Here is an 18,283-nt window from a genome sequence, read left to right as displayed (position 1 = left end):
TTCTGGAGGCTCCTGGGGTCTGTGAGGTTCTTAGGTTGGAGTTTCTTAAAACTGGAACATATTCCCAAGGTGGAACACACCTGCCCAGTGCATTGTGCCATCAGTGAATATCCTTCTGGTTATATGAATATTGAAAGGAGCCTTTTATTTATTTGCTACTTCGCCCTCAACGTCCCTTTGCTCCTGTTTTCCCGTGCACAACTCTCTTTCCACACTATTGAACATTTTAGACCTCATTTTTGCATTTTTGTGTCTTAAGCTAGACTTTTACCTGCAGTGAAAATCCTTATCCATTTATATTCTGTTTAGTTATGAAAATCTGGATTAGCCCTAAGGCATTATAATATCTCTCTGCATCTGGGAGCCAAGTTCATTAAACTGTATGGACAGATTTTGAGATCAAGAGACTTGAGGTTTGTGTCTGCCCTTCTTCTCCTCTCATTGTGTGATGCTGAGTAATCCACCTTTCCATTCTGCACTTTCCTTAACCATAAACTGGAGAGAATAATGTTTTATCCTGCCCTTTTAAACATGCTTTAATATTCTCAATTGGAAGATGCTTCATGGCAAAGATACAATAATGCCCAGCCCTCTGCCCCCACCCCAAACCTTTTCCTCATAGCTGTGGGAGGATCTTGCTCTTTTTCCCTGGACCAGAAAGACCCCTATGCTGGGAAAGAGCAAACTTGCTATGTATGTTTTCTGGACTGCATTGTTTCCTGCACTGTACTGAGTAAAATACCCCTTTGGAAGAATATTGCCCTTCTGCATTTTCTATGGTTGTAAAATGGCTAAGTATAAAGCATCTAAGTATAAACATTTATAAACCAACTAGAGTAAATGGAGACCTGAGCATGGGGAGACGCAGTACCTTTCTTAGGCCTATTAAAACTTGTTCCAAGGAGGCATGCTTTCAGTGTTTATCATGTTAAAGTCATACTATATCCCAGAAAAGCATAATCTTTTCCATTTCCTCTCCCTGGATATAGAAATACTGTCCGTCTTTTCTGATGCAGCAATTTCTCTGCAGAAAAAATATGGTTCTGCTTTTGGGGTTTTAAGAGTAGGCCTAGCTGCTACAAGCTATATACCTGGGGGAATTCTAACATGAAATGACAAATTTGTTATTTTGTTTTCCCCAGATCCACCTGAACATTCTGAAGAAATGAATGGAACTACCCACAGAGGACAAGCCCCCAAATTTGAGAATATTCCCTAGTCAATCTCGTAGCTACAGTGTATTGGCACAAATTTAGGAAAAAAACCCAAGAACTACAAGCAAATTTTCCCAAGGCTTATGTATTCATGACTACAGGCCCAGAAATCTGACCGTTGATCTCTGTGCAGGAGAAAGTAGTGGTCATGCTTTCAGGGCATTTGGATTCCATCAGTGGCCAAAATCTAGATGATAGTTCTGTACAGTTTTAGTGTGTTCCATGTTGGAGAGCTCATCGTTGGTAAGTGAACCAATTTTTCAGTAATCTTTGTCACAGCAGGCAAAATAGAAATTGGCCTGTAATTTGTAATCATTACTTCTTTGCCTGAGATTAATCATGGATCACCTACAGTGAAAACAGATGCCTTCTAACCTTAGGAAGGACCATTCTCCATTCAGAAGGCCATAGATGCTTTCTGCTCACAAAGCACACTTTGTCTTGACCATCCTTCTTTTTTATGTTGGATGAACTTTCATCTATGTTTGCTTTTCTCTGTAAGACTGTATGCTTCAGACTTTTTACATAAAGCAATTTTCTTGATTTTTAGTATTATGAATGAGATTGGAGGGTGGGGGGAGAGCTTTGGGGTTTTCCTATTGATATATTTTTTAGCAGGGACAAAAAGGTGTTGTAGTGCATGCAAGCACATGAGGGCAGTGATCAGAAATAACCTTTATTGACATAGAAAAGCTCTGGTTACTACCAGGTAGTTGATATGAGGAATTCGGGTTAAAGAATATTGTGATTCTAAATATCTGAGTTGGCTTATGAAAGCAAAGCATTCACAAAGCGGCCCAACTAGTCTGACACTGTACTATATATAGTGAAACTGGAAAGCTTCCAATATTCAAAATGATTTCTTAACTGACCTCCTCATGGTATTACTAAAGTTTTGTATATAGTGTTTTAATTTTTTTTCACTTAATATCTGCCTTCATTTGGACACAGATTTTACTCCTCTGCTCTGACCTTGAGTTTGGTGTTGTAATGTGAAATACTTTTGAGTTGAAGTTGTCTCATTTGCTATAGTAGTGATAACAAAACAGGAGATCACAGAAAAGGGAGAAAAAAAAGTGTGAATAGGTTGCAGAGATGACTACAAGGTATCAATATTGCAAACAGTAAATATGGTCATAGTATTTCATTGGCATCAGGTTTCCAGTAAAGATAGTGAAGTGTCATACTTGCTGTATAACTTTGATCATCCCTGTTTGAGAATCAGAAATTTAGAAAAGGACAAGTGAGAAAAGCCTTCTAGAGTGCTTAGGGCAGTGAATAGACTATTGCGTGGCAAACAGCACAAAGGAAAAGTTACAAAGGTGAAAGACAGGGGTAGAATGCCAACAAATATATATGAAGACCTGCAATTAAATTGGAAATGAAAAAGATTCTAAGCATCATACGCCATCACTGGTGTATGCATATATCCATATGGTGGTATAAACCATATGGTGGTATACCCGTCGCTGAATAATCTAAGAAGTCCTTTCCAGTATATTTCCTACAGTGATGTGTTTCTACATATGTGTTCATGTAATCTTCTTGGATTGGGATAAAATGTCAGAATAATGTTTTGAGATCTAGTTTTCAAATAATGAGCATGTGAATTGGAATACATAACTTAAATCAAGCTGTAGGATTAGAAATTTCTGAATAGCTTGTTTTGGTTAGCTTTCTTCTTGATCTGTAAACACCAAAACTATTGATTCTACTTAAAAGAGAGCAGCAAGAAATACTGGAAAAAATATCATACATAAATTACTGATCACGTCTTACTGTCTTGCTGATTACTTTTTCTATTTAAATGAGAAGTTAGATACATCTGACTTGTACTTCAGATTCAAGGCAATTCAAAAAAAAAAAAAAAAAAAAAAAAAAAAAAAAGGAGTAAAGGAGTACTGGCAAATTGTAATTTTTCTAATATATCCAGTGAGGCCATTAATTTTAAGTGAATATTTTTGAAGTTTCCCTGGTGGGCTGTAGCTTGCTTTAAATTATCATTGGTGCATGTGTTTTATGTGGGATATATATATGAACTGAACTAAGCTCCCTGCAGAATCTGGGGGAAACTGCATAATTTTACATGTTTTAGGAACATTTTCCTTGTCTAACTGGGATGTCTCTGGATGGGAGACTGTAACAGAAATGCTAAGTCATGGCCTGACGCAGTGATTGAGCACTTTGTGGTAAGGTAGGGCCAACCCAGGGTTGCTCAGGTGCACCTGCAATGCACCTGAGTGACCAGAAGGGGTGGATCCTGACTCCACCCCTTCCCAGACCTTATTCGAGGGTTGGCAGTGGAGGCAAGGCACTGAAGATCCCTGCCTATCTGAGGCCTTCTAAAGGTAAGCTGCTTTTTTCCTTTGTTTCTGTGTTCATGGCTGCTGCATATGGGCTTGTTTTCATTTACTGCAGCCAAAGACTTTGCTACAGCACTGTTATTGCTATACTTTCCATTGCTCTATAGCATTACAGATGCTTTCGAGGATTACTTTTATTTGTTGTTGTGGTATGTTTCTCAAAATCCTTTTACTTAATTATGTACAGAGGTAATGAAGAAGAGAAGTTCTCTGTCTTAGTGGTTCAGGTAGTTGTCTGTAGAAATTATTTAAGCGTGTCAATAAAATAAGTGAACCTTTGTGCATATCTGCCTGGGATATCCTACTGTATATTTGGAATATTGTCCTATGTGGGCATGTGTTATCTTGTATGTGGGACGGAACTGAAACTCATGTTTTCTCTGGTGGATGAATGCTGTAGGTGTTGGTTAGTGGAAGAAAAAAGGATGTTAGAATGTTGTCATAGATAGCTCATGCCAAAATTTGTGAGAAAATACCCCCTGCAAGCGCTGTTGGAAAAATGTTGAATGCAAAGCTGAGATGTTAGTTCACAAATGTTCTGTGACATGTAAAATTGAATTATGCCTGCTGTTGGACATGGAGACATTCTCATTCTATGCACCAGGGGAGAAAAGTTGGCTGTGAACTTGCGGCCCTTCAAAGAATTGCTCCTTGGTGTATGTGACTAAAAGCAATCATATGTTGGCCAGCCTGGAGAAACTGAAACTTATAGGAATGTAATTGCCTCCTGGAGGTTTGAGATTAAACAAGACAGGAGAAATATTTGGATGCTTGGGAAGAAGGCACATTGCTTTGAAAAGAACAAACTGTTTCCTTTTCCTGTGTTCTGCTCCTCACCCTGAATGAGGTGGTGACAGGGCAGGAGGGTTCTGGGTGAGCTAATACTTGGCTGATGGTGCGTGGTCTGAATGAGTAAATACCCTCTGTCTCTGTTTCTTATCCCTTTGTGCTCCAGGATCACACCAGGGGTCCACAAAAATGAAAAGAAATTGTGCTAAGGGAGTTTCTATTTCTATCCCGTTTCTCCCAATGTTGCTGATGTGCAGTAGTTTTGTATGCCAGTCCTTGCTGCCCATTATGTCTGCATATCAAAACTCAGGGATGAGTAGTTGAAAGAAACTGAAAGGCTCCTCCTGTCTCTAGGTGATTTATAAACTGAGTATTTATATAAAATAATGGAGGGAGGGGGGACTGTGACAGTATGGTAACTACTTAGAAGAGACAACTGGACATTTCTGAACTAATGAAGTTTGTCTGTTTCTGCTTCTTTGCACACAAGAGATGTACTCGGATATATTTACTTAATTAATTTTTTTGCTATTGTCTCATTTTCTGCGTTCCTTTGTTGCCTGATCGATCTTCTTGTTATTTGAGCTTGTTCTTTTTTGTCTGCCGAAACTGATATGTGCAGAAGCTGTAGCAACAATAGCTGAATATTTGAGATTTCTGAATCTGTGACTCATTCTGCTGTGAACTGAATACATCATTTTCTTACTCTCTTTACCCTTTAGAAAAATATTAAGATACATATTCACATTCCCTTAAATGAGAAAACCTTACCTCTTTTTAAAATATGTTTAAAAATATCCTTTGGTATAGTTCCAATTTTTGAAATATCAATTTCAGTGAATTGGTGGTTAAAAAAAAATTAAATAATTCTGCATACATCTCCTGAAAAACAAATTCACAACCTCACTTGATCTACTCTGTAGCAACGGGAAAAGGAAAACAAACAAACAAAAAACCCACCAGTATAGATATAGAATAAATATGCCAACTTTAAGTTTTGGTTTTAAAAAGTATTCTCAGTCAGTATAGGCTTGTGTTTTCCAGCGCCTCAGGGCTACATTTTCTTTCTGTCCATCAGAGAAATCTTTTTGTGAAAGTCCACCTTTTGTAGACTCGAGGAGAGGCTGTGACCTGCTGCACTGCGCCTGGTCTGGGAGTCAGGTCCACCCTCTCCCTGACCTTGGGCAAATCCCTGTGCTCTGCTTGCCTTCCCTTGCTCTCTCCTGCCCATCTTCTGGTGAGGTGTTTGACACAGGGACTGTCCCTTGTTTGTTCTGTGTAAGGGCTTCTCTCAGCACAGTGCTGTTCTCTATCAAGACTCCAGGTTGCTGTTTCTGTACAGGATGTAACTTCTGGTTTGCTTGTAGATGTTTTTAACTAATTGTTGGTGATAGGTGGGTGACTGAACTGGATGATCTTAGAGGTCTTTTCCAACCTTGATGATTTTATGATTCTATGAATTGTGTTCCAGTAATAAAATGTAACATACTGACAGTGCATATATTGTGTTATAGATATGACTTCAAGTAGTTAGTGCAGGAGACGCTCATCTCTTTGGATACTAGCTTTTATTTTTGCATTTTTTTTTGTCAGAAAGCTAAATGCTCTCTTCCTTAATATAAAATGAGATTTGTATCTTTACAATAAATGGGCATGGCTCAAAACGTGTTAGCAACTGACATTGTCAGGACTTTGATATGCAGAGAGGTTTTCATTACTCGTACCTTTTATTAATGCTATTTTCTTCATAAGGTGGTGACTTGCAGTTGCATACAAGAATGTGTAGTAATTGTTTTTTTTTTAATGCTGTATCAGAAATCTTCATACATGTATCCTTTTGTAAATATGTGAAGCTGTAGAGAGAGAATGAAAGCCACAAAGAGAATTGTTAAATCAGACTTCATGTGCTTTGCCAAACAAAGGAAAAGTTCAAACTGCATTGTAGATGTAGTGCAAATGAATTTTTCTGCAGCCATAGACACTCATCTGTGGTCTATTAAAGAGTATTTTAATTCTTTCCTTTCTTCAAGACATTATAGCCCAATCTGTCTGTACGGAAACCCTTATCAGAATTGAAGCAGACGGGTGAGAACGCAGTCCGCCCTGGGAAGTTGATCAGGATGTGAACAGAGCCCAGAAAGAGCACTAATCACAGCCCACTGCAGATAGCCTACCAAAAATGTGCTGGATTAAAGAATGATATTATATAAGAACTCAAACATTCTTCTTTATGTGAACTCTTCTTTTGAAAATCATCAAACAATTTAGACGGTTATAGTGTATTTGAAAGTGGTGGAGGAAGGAAAAAATAATAATGTTCACAGAGACTAATTGAAGCAAAGAGATAGGCTTCTTTCTTTATGTTCCATTTATTATTTTTCAGCACTTGTTTTATTAACATGCATCTAGAGTTACATGTTGCTTTAATCTCCTTGATTAAGACTTGCTGAAAGGTTCTGTCACTATTTATTATCTGAGTGCCTCAGGTCCCTCTTTTTGTTTTACATCAGCTATGCCAATACCTCTTTTGAGTTGAAAAGGAAATATTGTTATTTCACTAAAGTTTAGTAGGATTGATGTTCTCCAAACAAAACAAAACAAAAAACAAACAAAATAAAACAAACAAACAAACAAAAAACCAGCAAACAGAAATTCAGATGCATGGATAAATATTGCCGTGAAAGAGAAAAGCAGCCTTTTATTCCAGCAGATAGGTTCAAATGAATATTCACAGTATCTTTTCAGAGCTGTTTTTCATGTTCTTTTCTTACCACCGGTTTGCCGTATCATTTTCCTGATGAAATGTCTGGTTTTCTTTCCTCTAATAAATCCATCTTCAGTGCTGAGCTGTGCTGTCTCTTCAGCCAGAAGGAGTTAACTCTGCTTGCCAGCACTTTGCTGCTGAGCCACATTTAAGTAGTTCATTGGGGCATTGTGACTGTAAATGAGATATAGCATCTTGACAACTGTTCATGATTTTTTTTTTCATAAATAAATAAGACTGCATCAGAAGACATGCTACTTCTAAAAAGTAGACAGTTAAAGATAGTGCTTCCCTATTACTCATCCCTAGAAAGAAATTCACTCGAGTTTACTATGATTTCAACCCAAGAGGAGAAAACATATTTTTAATCTTTTTCCTGTCAGTGCGTATGGGAAGACACTTAAGGATAGAATGAAATAAAGTCCATTGTAAGGGTAACTAACTCATCGTTATCACATGCATGCTAGTCACAAAACAGGTGCTACTATTTCTATGGTACTGTTATCTTTGATATTATAAACTTGATTATTTTTTTTCTCAAACTGGCTTTTTATATTCAGGAGTATGTCTGGAATTGTATAACTTAAAAAATATTTCTAATGTGTTAGAAGTATTTGTATGCAAATACCGCCTTTGATCCCAAATCTAGCCATTAGATACTGGATTTTGTTTTTTCTTTGTGTGTTTGTGTATAGGAAAGAGAGAAGCTCCAGTTGTAAAAGAATCCGGTTATAATACCTGCAGGTGAGAGAACATAAGATCTGTTTGGAGAGTTGGTAGCTAAAAACACAATTTAAATATTCTGTGCTGTTAATGCTTCAGTTTAATAAAAACTGTTGTAAGAAAATATTTTAGGATACAGATATTTAGAGCATTTGGATTACTTTTGACAACAGTGCAAGGAATCCATTCAAAGCTGATTTCTCCCTTTTGTTCACTGAGGACCTGCAGAATCTAAGATAAAAATGGCAGTTGTCCTCAGGGCACCCTCAGGCATGTCATTAAAATTGGAATTTGATCCTCTTTTCATGGTTACTTGGGACAATCAACCACAGCAAACCTGAAAACTCATCAGTTTTCAAAAATATGATATGCCCTTGACTTTGTCAGTTTGGATTCGGTGTGCAAGACTTGAGTATTTCAAAATCCCTTTAGATGTCACTCTGTCTTCAAGAATACAAACACTGTGGTCTTGTGCAATATGAAAGATGCATCCCAAAATTTTCTGAGCACTTACCCTATATATGCAATGGGACGAGCTAAATTATAGTCATCAAAGGAAAATGCGTTATTAATTGAGAATTTGAATACAGCTAATTGTAACAATTAGAAATGTATAAAGTCCAGCTCTTTTTAACTATTATTACAATTTTTTAATTGGAAAATTAGGCTGTCAGAAGCAATTTGGAGCTTTCAAATCTGCATGAAACTATCAGTTCTACCTGGCTGTGTATTTCTATTTGATAACTACAATTTTAAAAAGTACCTGGAAAATGGATGTAGCACAATGTTTTGCCATTTATTCCTCCATACTTGGCCTCTTACTGCTTGGAGGTGTCTTTTCCTCCACTTTTCTCAGCTCCCAAGTTTAAAGAATTTGCACACCCTTTCATATGCACTTTTTATAAATAGCAGAACGATCACTTTTTTGTTTCCTACAACTGGGCTGCCAGAAAACTGTGTTTTGCCTACATGGCAGGGGAGCCACGAGCTGGCCATTTTGCTGTCGCTCTGCAGTTTGCCATTGGCAGCTCGCTCGTGCCGGATGCCATATGGCCACCTCTTTCTGCTCTTCTTCTCTTTGCTCCCCTGAAAGTTGCAAGAGGAGAAGGACCAGCTGCTGACAGCAAGAACAAACAGGGATTTTCCTCAAGAGAGGAACAGTGATAGCAAGAGACCTTCCGGTGTACCTTGGCTTTCCCTGAATACATTTTCTTTCCAGCTACTCATACCCTTTCTGCATTGCGCATTCTCATTCCTTCTGATTTTTTTTTTTTTTTTTTTTTTTAACTTAATGTCTAAACACCTCTTTTTACTTAACTAGGTACTTTAGTTTACAGATTAATATGCAGATTATTTGTAACTGCTAATCAGTTCATTTAATAATTGGCATAAGTGTGTTACATGCACATGGAGCAGCACAGAACTTGGCAGCTTTAGGCAGGCAGAGGTTTCTGTGCCTAATCCCCCATAAGGCACACTAGTTAAGGTTTTTACTTGCACCATTTCTGTGGTAAGGAGAAATTTGGTCTATTCATGTGGAAATTCCTAATTGCTTTCTTCATTTTGACAGATTTATAGGTTATGGCAAAACATAATTGCAAGTAACATAACAAAGCAACACTCTCATGAGCACCTGTAGTGTTGCTATTATAAATAGCACAACTAACATCTTGTTTTGACTGTTGTGAGAGTACATAAGTCTGCTGTTCCTCTCCTGCTTCTGTTTGCGGGAGGATTCCTTCAGTCTTTAGAACATCTGTTGCTTCACTTTCCAGATCTGCTGCTCATCACTGAAACAGTTAATAGGATGTGCTAGGGATTCCTGCTAGCCTGATGCTTGTCCTGAATTTTAGCTTTCACAATTCAAATCACTGTTTGTTTTTTTTTTTTGTAAAGCAATCTTTTAGATGACTTTGTAAGATAGAATGGAACATCTGAAACAGAGATGTGCCTTTGGCAGCTGAGGAGGTTGCCCATCTACCTGCTCTGCAACACACTGGCGAAAAGAGCAACTTTGTGCTCTGCTGTGATGTCTTCCTCACTGGTGAGACTGTGAGGGGCTCCAGGTGGATAAATGAGGGAAGAAACCATCACCTAAGATAAGAAGAAGTCTCTAAGAAGATACCTCTGCTGTTTGCCTAAGTCCTGCACTGAGTTTTCTTTTGCAAGAGTTGACAAAGTACCTGACATCTTTCTACTTTGGTGTCTCCCTTTGTAGATTGAAAATGCTTCTCAATTAAAAAACGACAACAAAAACCTCAGTCAAAATGTTCTAGGAACATAAAGTCTTATCAGACACTGAAAATCTCATCAGATTAGTGATTATTATAACTTACACTTCTATTACAGATGTAATAAATATTCATTGTATACAAACATAGCCCATCGAGTAAGTGATGAAAAGGTCCTTCTCAAGAGAGCTGTTCTCCAATTTAGAACTGTCCAGTTCTCCAGCCTCAGAAAGTAGTATCTCTGTGCTGCACTGAGAAGGCTCACCCAGCCAGGTCTTTGCCGCCACAGCCAGTTTGTGGCTGCCGTCCTTCACAGTCACTTGAAGGACAGGCAGAGGCAAGTCCAATGCTTTATTAGACACCAGGTGGTATTCTTTAGAAGAGAACTAGATAGCATTCATACATTGCATTTCTAGTATGCTACAGGATATCTTTCTTCAGAGCTCCGATATCAAGACTGTTGTACATACAGCCTTGTTAAGTCAGAGGCTGGGTGTGTTGGTCTTACATGAGCAATACCAAAATGACAGCATGCCTGGTGTTGACACAAGTCAGAAATGACTTTGCTCAAGCCAGTTCAGGTGTGAGGAAAGTCAGAACTTTGAAATTCAGATTTCAAAATCCTCCCCAAAGTTCTGCCAGCGGAGTGCCCCTGACATGGTTACTGTCTGCTTGTCTTAAATCAGAAAGCCTGTCTGCATGAGATGTTTGTAAGTAATGCAGCTGCATTGACACAAACTGAAGTGAGATTTTTAGGAACTGGATTGAAGAGTTGTGCCAAGATAGAATTCTCTTTAAAATTTATAATCAAGTGCATTTCACTGCATTTGGTTGGAAAATGAATCTTATTAGGTTTTCCCAATTCTTAAAATTGAATGCTGTTACTGTGGGTAACGTTTAAGAGATGGGTGAGAGAAATGGACATTAAGTTGCATTTTTTGTACAAATTCTGGATTTTGATCACCAAAGATTATTTGCATCTGTATGCTTGTAATTACACTGAGAGGAAGTATCAAAAACTGCCATCAAAAATCCAATTTAAATAAGAAGAAAATGTGTAACTTGTAAAAGACTTAAATTTTCTCAAACAGTAGCTGAGTGGCAGCACCAGAGAACTGAAAAACAAATTGGTTGTCAAAGATGACTGGGAAAGTAAGTGTGTGTGGGAAGCTATCAGAAGTGATCCTCATTTTAATTACAGGCTGTTTTTTTTAACAGAAAATGCACTTCCATTGCCTGACCACTTGCTTTGTTTTATTTTTGCTTTGTAGAATTTCACCTCTTGAGATCATATAATTATTAGAGAATTTAAAATTGTTATCTATGCAAAGAAATCTTCTAATTTATGTAGAAAGCTTGAAAATGTTATTCAAAAGAGAAAAATGAACCTTGAAAAAAAGTTCAGAACTGGGAGATGTGCAAAACAAGCCATGCATAAGTAATGTTTAAGTACAAATTTTTAAAGCCAGTTCATGATTATTTTTTCATCTTTTTCATTTATAAATCTTTCACTACTAGTGGTAGAATTAATCATTAATTTTGGAAGGATTTAAGTTTACTGCAGTGAAAAAATTCTAACCAATTCTAATAACAAAGTAAATCTGGAATAAGTCCATTGACTTTGAATTAGAGGACAAGAAGTATATTCTAACACATTGTTTGCTGTGCCTTTTCCCTCTTTTACTGACCGTTTTGTCCCCCTTCCCTTTTTTTTTAACATGTAGATTTTTTCATTCTAATAGCTTTTTATCATTATGTTAATTCCTCACAAGGGGTACTGAATGTACAAGAATGCTAATACACTGAGTTTGCATACTTTGTACTATGTATGGAAAATTGAGTCATGCTAGTTTTAAAAATTATATATTGAAAATATAATGAAAACTGAATAAAATCTGCTGCTATAAATCATATATTTGGATTGCAGTCACTGTGAGACTGAGCCCTTGCAGATCCTTAAACTTTCCTCAGGATAATTTTAATGCTTCACTCAGCCTAGGATTTTAGCTTAAATCTATTAAACAGAAAGGTCTTAAGACCGTCTGTCAGAGTTTTCTGTAGATAGTAACATAAGTACTGGGCTTACTCAAATTTTGGCCTCACTGGAATCTGAGTACCTTGAGCAAGGTGCTTCATAGCAAGAGCTGAATCTAATATTAAATATAAAATATTGATTGTTTAGATTTCTTGCTGAGAAAACTCATTATCATTTTAATACCAGTGCATGTGTATTTTCATATGACATTCTATTAATTTATATTTGGTCAATATGAAAATGCCCTTCTTCTGAGGCTCAGACGTTCCTATTCTTAAAGATATATAGTTTTTGTTCTGTGACCTTTATCATAGAAACATTGAAGAGTAAATCTCTTTCAAAGCATTTAAATGAGATCAAACATAAGCTGCAGAGTAGATAGAATGGAGACTGCTCTTTTTGTAATGCTTTTGACAGCAAAACTTGCCTTTATCCCCTTGTTGTTGAAGTACAACACCACACCAGACTAAACCAGTATTGATACAAGTGGCTGTGCTCTGAAGGCACTGCAGATTAAATCCAAATCAGATGTGTAACAATTAGTGCTCCATTTAAATTTCAGTGAAAACGTTTTCTTCACATAGTGGATAGTGATAGTGGAGACATTTTAATGTTGAAGCGCCAGTTCTGTGTGACAAAGGCAGTGTTAGTAATACTTAATACCACTTATGTACAGATTTTTTTAATGTCATTTCAAGTCTTGCTGTGATACATCTCAACAAATAGCACCAATTAATCATCGCTGCTCTGCCTTAGTTTTGGTCCATTTACTTTTCTGTTACTAAAAATGTAGACTTAAAGACATTTAATTATAAATTTGAAGCAAGGATGTTTGCTATTTTAATTGAAAATGACCTTTGTTATGATGGAGCATTTGTGAATTTGGAAGTTTTGGAATATATTGGCTTGTATACTGTACTGTATTTCTGTCTTAGTTAAGGATTTCAGGATAGAAAGAAATAGTCTCACACCTTAGCTAAAAATTGTGAGTATGGCAATTGGGTAATGAGGGATTTGTAAACTTAGTAAAGTATATAATTCTCCTACTGGGCTCTTGTCTATCTGGATTTTTGTCTTCGAGTACTTTTTTTTTTTTAATGTCTTTAAGTACTTCATGATCAGTAAATAATAAATTCAATTTACTGAAGTTTTGTCACATAGAAATACTCACTTGGAATATATATTTTTAATTGGCATCAATGGCACATTTCCCAGGGAGCATAACAAAATGGATCATTTAATAGATGCCCAATCTCTCCATCCATCTATCTATCAGCACAGCACATGATGTTTTGACTTTAATATGGTAATTATCTCAGGCTGACTTCAGAGGAGGAAGCTGCCACCCACACAGCAGTGCTTAATTACTTTAGACTTCAGTTTGCCAAGAGAAAATTTGACTTTTTTTTGCACATTGCATGGAATTGAAATGATTTCATTGTCATTTTATTTGAAATGCAGCCTGACATCACCATGGCATCATGGGAAAGAAAATGCAAAATTTCTCTGAAATTCTTAAAATAGGCTGAAAGCTGCCTTATATTTTAATGGTTTTCTATGAAGGCTGTGTTCACATTCCTTGAATGTTAATGATGAGCTGCTTCAGCTTATGGGAGGAATTTTTTTTCTGTGAATACATTTCATTTGCAAGCCTATGAATGCACTTTGTTTTAAAGTTGCCAAAGCTAATACAAACTTTGGCATTTTAAGGGCAGATGACTGTTCAAATTAATGTTTGCACCGTGTAAAGTTTGAGCACACAACTAATAAGATGAAAGAGATAATGAATTAATGGTAGTGTACAGGCAGCTCAGGAATCAAAGAAGTAATTTTTGTCATAGACAATCACAGTTATTATCATGAAATGAGATGAAGTTGCTTACGTATGTTTTCAGAAACTGAAAGCTAAACTTAATATCGATGAAAATTAGCACAAGGTTTTTTGTCTGTGTTTTTAAACATGCTGCTAATTGATTCACTATACAAATACTGGGAGTAACCCGCTTGAATTAAACACTGCAGACAGGTTTTTGTGCTCAAAGAGAGGAGCTCAATTCCTAGATATCTTACCTCATCTCTGCTGAAGACAAAGGGCCATCTGGGGATTGATTTCAAAGGCTTCCTTGGGTCTCTTGCAAGCCCTGATGCCAGTGTTGTTAAAGTCATCTAACTCTGGAAGAAAGGAGAGGAGATTTAGCAGGCCAATAGCAGGAGAGGTCCTGTGGAGCTTTGTTAGGGTGGAAAGAAAAGACCTGGGTCCTGGTTCTGATGCCTCCAGCAAGTGGATGGCTGTGGGTGTGTGAGTAGTGCAGATGGCTTCTGCAGAATGCCTGATGCAGTCTCTCCAGCTGTGGTCATGGTCAGAGACAGGCCTGATCAGCACACACTATGCATGTTTCCTCTGGCCCTGTGTGCAGGACCAAGGTGGGAAGAAGCAGGTGCATTTCTCTGTGCCACGATCTGCAGCAAATCTTCACGTGGTGAATGCTGCCAGTCTTGCTGTTATAATTTTACCCTGAACAAGAAAATTCAATATACTGTCTTCCCAAATGGCAAATAAATAATATCAATACTTTCCTTTTTAAGGTAAGATATATATTCTTTTTTTTTGGTTTAGACAGCTATGCAGCAAAGAACCACTGAAATTATTATTTCTTTGTCACATAAACTTTTCACAAAAGAAGAATATAGAGAAGCCTTTTGAAATAAATCTGGTGACACTGGAGAGTTTACAAATACTAGCATATTAATATACAGCTAAAATAATAATAAAAAACACCATGCTGCTAAAGATGTTTAGTATTATCCGCTCGCTGTGGGAGTTTATTAGAAACTCCAGCTTTCTTTTATTAAAATTTCAATTGGCTTGGTGAATGAGATCCTATGTTAGTGTCATAAAGTGAGAAGCCAGAAGGAGAGGATATTGGCATTTAAGTGCAGATTTCATTTTGAAATAGGGTATATTAAAGCAGAATATTACATATCACAAGTATTACATATTAGTGGTGTTAGAAATAGTTGCACTGATTTCTGTCTTCGTCAAATTGTTGTTTTCTGTGCCATCTGCTAGTCTATATGCATCATTTTTAAATACATCCTAAGAGATTTTTAAGTATAAACAGAAAGCAAATCCTGCTTGGTTCTGGCTGGCACAGATCTTCCAGAAATGGCTTCAGTATCAAGGAGTCAACTTTGACCCAAAGGATTAGGCCTTTGTGAGCCAACATAGGGAAGACCAGGGATTTAGATTTACAAGTTGTATCTTTTTAGGTCTGAGATTTAATAAGGATTTTGGTTTAAGAATGTCCAGTGTTATTTTACCTACTCTCATATGTATGTAAAGCAGCTATATGAATGTGAGAACTTACCTCAAAGTAAACTGGGCCTTTTTTGTCCTTTTAAAACATGATCTCTGAGCTCGCAACTGCATTCAGCTGTGGTGCATAGTACTGTATAATTATGCTAAAAACATCGACAAAGATTCTTGCTGTGTATCAATCTGTATTTTTCCTGGCATCTTCAAAAAGGATGAGCTGGAAAGTAGGTAGTATGCAGAGAAATAGTGGGGGTGGGATATTTACTTATTGCTCCTCTTTGGCTGGAATGATTCTTCTTCTCCTAGACTTAAAATAGTGCTATTTTTTGCATGCTGTGGGCAGCAGAATTTGAGAAGGATACAGTATCAACTAACAGCACAAGGCTGGTGAGGGAGGAGTAGTGCTCTTTCATTTCTCCGCAGAAATGAAGAGACTTGTTAGAACTGGTGGTCAAAGCTTTGTTCCACCTCAGACTGAAAAATACGAGTGTAAGATGTGTGTATGTATGTCTGTGTAGACATACACATATGCACAATATAAATATATTTCAAAACCCAGTTTCGTACCTATGCTTTTCAAGACCATCTCTGAACTGCTGTTCAATTATATATTGATATATATATTTTTTTCCTCTCATAACTTTGGTGGTCTCAACACAGTGACATCTGGGCATGTTGCAGAGTGGCCATAAGTTACCCCACAGTTTGAAAGACTGATGTGATTACCTTCAGATTTTATATATATATATATATTTAAATATGTATATATTTAGAGAGATTCCTCTCCTGCTGGTTGTGATTGGGTAATCAGTGTTTCATTAGTGGGTGAAGTGTGACTTCAGAAGTTGATGGCACCACCGACTTGGTCCAGCTGGAACTCTCCATGCTTGGAAAAACAAAAAAATCTCACACTTTCCATCTGGATTCTTCAAGACACAGCAAGAAGTTTGCACTTCTGCATCTGCAGTTCTTTCATGACAGGTTCTGTAAATTTTACACATGGCTGCCTGCTCGGAAAATATTTTCCAGATTTACATGTTTACAGTATTGATATGTGAAGCTGAAGAGCCTTCCTTCTTGACTGTGGCACAAGTATTCACAGATTGCACACTAACTTTATAAAATCTGGAAATGGATCATTTACAGCTTTCAGACAAATCAAAGTGCCCTTTGATCTTGACTCCAAGTTTCCTTAGGAGCAACAAATAAAAATAACTTTTTTGTGTGTGTGTTTTTCCCTAAATATGGTCGCTATTAATGTAGCTGTTATATCTCTCTGGAAATGTATGCACCACATTTAATCTGTTTTTGTTTTGAAGTGCTCCTCCTCTGAGTAGAAATATTAATTTGGCAAATGTAGGCATCAAAGAGTGCACTGTACAAATGTGGATTGCATTTGTAGAGACTGTACAAACAAAGCGATGCCTTGCTCCTTTCTTTACTCCCTTCTACTTGAATGGTTTTGTATTCACAAATGTTATCACAAAACAGTATTAACTTTATTGGGGTAGGAGGGAGTAAGCTCTGTGATAGTCTGTAGTTACTTTGATGCAAATTAATTTATCCTATAAAGTTCAATTATGTTTCCAGTTCCTACATAACCACTAAGCACTTTTGGTGGTTATAAACATTTTTAAATGTTGCATTAAAAATGTATGCTGTTGGAAGTGTGAAAAATCTGCAACAATTAAAGAGCACTTGAATTTTAAAATATTGCATTCAGGTAGTAATCATCCCTGATGAGTTTCAAGTTATCAGATTGCCTATATTCACTGTTTTTCTTTGACCGTTATTTATTGTATCTTGAGTGAAGTTTTAAGATGCCTTTTGGATGCTATAAAAGTTTAAAAGGGAAAAATACAGCTTGTTGACAAAAGAAATGCACATCATTTATTAACATTGGTGCCAAAGATACTTTAATATTCGTTAGACATTTCTGTTTTCACAAATGTGTACTTCTGCCGCCTGACAAATAGTCTGGCAGCCATCCATGGTGCAGTGTCCTAAGTGTTCTCTTATTGCCAGTCATAGCGTTGCCTGAAATATTTTATTTTTGTAACAGATAAACTGGCACAAAGGACATTAAAAACCCATTTTCTATATTAAAGATGGACGTTAGGAAGAAAAGGCTGCGTATTTCAAAAACAAAAATTGTCTTGGAGAAATGTGAAGCCATGTGGGTTAGCAGAGCAGGTGTCAGATATCCCATTTACAAGGAAGGAATGAAATGTGTGTGGGCAGTTTTAGTGTTTTATGACCTGTGTTCAAAGAGCTGAGCACAGATACAGTTTATGCAGAGCCCCAGGTGTCCTAAGGCAGCTTTACATTCAGTGATGTGCATTAAGATGGAGAGAGCTTTGAAATGTTTTGTCTTGTTTGGACTGGGAAGTTCGTGGTGTAGCACTGGCTGTGCCAGCTGGGGGGATGGAGCCAGGCCCCTGGCCCTGCATCTCATCTGTTCCCCTTCCCTTCAGTCCAACTCTAGGGAAGCCTTGGGCATCGCTGCCCCTACATCACCTTTTTATCATATCATTTTATCATGGAAGCTTCACCTGGAGGTGCTGTGTCTACTGCTTTAGATACCCTTTTTACATCTTTGTTGTATGTACCTAAGCCACTTGCAAACAAGTAAATGACTTAAAATATTTGATGCTTCTCATACTGGTTAAGGATAATGACGAATGTAAATAAAACCAGAACTGAGTCTTTCCCCTCTTCACTGGAGTCAGTACCCTAGATGGGACCACGTAAGGCTGGAGTAGAGTGGGACAGTCACCTCCTTCTCTCTGCTGTCCATCTTTCTGTTGATGCAGCCTAGCATGCTGCTAGTCTTCTGGACTGTATGAGC

The 18,283-nt window shown here is 37.2% G+C and overlaps 1 long non-coding RNA gene across 1 annotated transcript; it reads left to right on the top strand.

Moving 5' to 3' along the window:
- The first annotated feature begins 3,482 nt into the window (after nt 1-3,482).
- LOC128072465 (uncharacterized) lies at nt 3,483-13,032 on the top strand. The gene is made up of 3 exons (XR_008202265.1): nt 3,483-3,562; nt 7,826-7,874; nt 9,750-13,032. It is a non-coding gene; the product is annotated as an uncharacterized LOC128072465 (long non-coding RNA).
- Nucleotides 13,033-18,283: the final 5,251 nt, after the last annotated feature.

Source organism: Tympanuchus pallidicinctus, unplaced genomic scaffold (assembly GCF_026119805.1).
Source record: "Tympanuchus pallidicinctus isolate F22 unplaced genomic scaffold, pur_lepc_1.0 scaffold7, whole genome shotgun sequence".
In the NCBI taxonomy this organism is placed as follows: domain Eukaryota; kingdom Metazoa; phylum Chordata; class Aves; order Galliformes; family Phasianidae; genus Tympanuchus; species Tympanuchus pallidicinctus.
Note: the sequence above shows the minus strand (reverse complement) of the source record. Positions and strands in the feature narration are given on the sequence as shown.